This window comes from Trachemys scripta, unplaced genomic scaffold (assembly GCF_013100865.1).
Source record: "Trachemys scripta elegans isolate TJP31775 unplaced genomic scaffold, CAS_Tse_1.0 scaffold_30, whole genome shotgun sequence".
Taxonomy (NCBI): Eukaryota; Metazoa; Chordata; order Testudines; family Emydidae; genus Trachemys; species Trachemys scripta.
In genome coordinates, this window is record NW_023260516.1 from 287296 (window position 1) to 288480 (window position 1185).

The window sequence follows — 1185 nt, forward strand, 5'->3', positions numbered from 1 at the left end:
GAGGGGGTAGCTGGGGATAGATAGATAGATAGATAGATAGATAGATAGATAGATAGATAGATAGATAGATAGATAGATAGGTGCTGTGTCTGGGGATGGATAAATAGATAATGAAAGAGAAATTCTCTCTGCTGCTTGACAGCCAAATGGCCTCTGCACAGCCACAAGCCACTCACACAGCCCAGAAATGCACAATCCGTCTGTGCCTACTGCACCTGCATAATAACCTCTGTGTGTGTGTGTGTGTGTGAGGGTGTCTGAGTGTATGTCTGTCTGTTTGGGTCAGGGTGTCTATTTGTGGGTCAGGGTGTCTGTGTCAGGTTGTCTGTCAGGATGTCTCTGTGTTTTGATATGTGTCTGTGTGGCAGAGTGTTTGTGTCTGTGTCAGGGTCAGGGTGTCTATTTATGTGTCTCTGTGTGTCAGGGTGCCTGTGTGTCAGAGTGTCTGTGTGTGGGGGTCAGAATGTCTGTGTGTGTGTGTGAGGGTGTTTGTGTGTCTGTGTCAGGGTGTTTGTGTGTCTGTGTGTGTGTCAGGGTCAGTGTGTGTGTGTGTCAGGGTCAGTATGTGTGTCAGGGCGTCAGGGTGTGTGTGTCAGGTTGTGTGTGTGTGTCAGTGAGTCTGTCTGGGGGTGTGTGTCCCAGCCCTAGCCCAGGAGGAAGGGGGAAGCCTCTTACCTTTTCATGACACCTCCGTTGCACAGCAGGGCTGGGAGCTCAGAAACCTCTGCAGCAGAGCCGGAGCCGTGCAAAATCCGGAGCGACACCCGCTCCGCAACCCGGGCAGCGGCGGATTCCCTCCCCCTCCCCCCCTCCCCACTTTGTCCTGCCTGGAGAAAACCCAGGCTAAACCCCCCCGCGGGGAAAGCTCCCAGGAGGCGACATCGCCGCCCCCCGTCTGTCCCTCTTCAAGGTTGCAGCAGCCCCAGCTCCGCCGCCCGGCAGCCGCTACACATGTTGCATCCGAAGTTAGCGCGATGCCAAACGCGTCTGCTTCGGCTCCGGGCGCCCGGAGCCCCGATCCTCCCCCCCCCCGCCCCAGTTTCTCCGGCAGGGGGGCCGGGGAGGGCCCCTCTCCTCTCCTCCTTCCAGAATGGCCGATCCGCCGGCCCGTGTCTCCTCCCTGCTCGCCCGGACACCGCTTGGCTGGTTTTTTCCCCTTCCCCTTGGGTCACCTTTCTCCGTGCG

The 1185-nt window shown here is 57.6% G+C and overlaps 1 protein-coding gene across 1 annotated transcript in view; it reads right to left on the reverse strand.

The window, feature by feature from the left end:
• Positions 1 to 774, reverse strand: part of GRIN2D (glutamate ionotropic receptor NMDA type subunit 2D) — a 23931-nt gene extending 23157 nt beyond the window's left edge. Inside the window, exon 1 of the mRNA XM_034757686.1 lies at positions 676 to 774. The gene's annotated coding sequence lies outside the window, so the exon portion shown is untranslated. The remainder of the gene's footprint in view (positions 1 to 675) is intronic.
• Positions 775 to 1185: the final 411 nt, after the last annotated feature.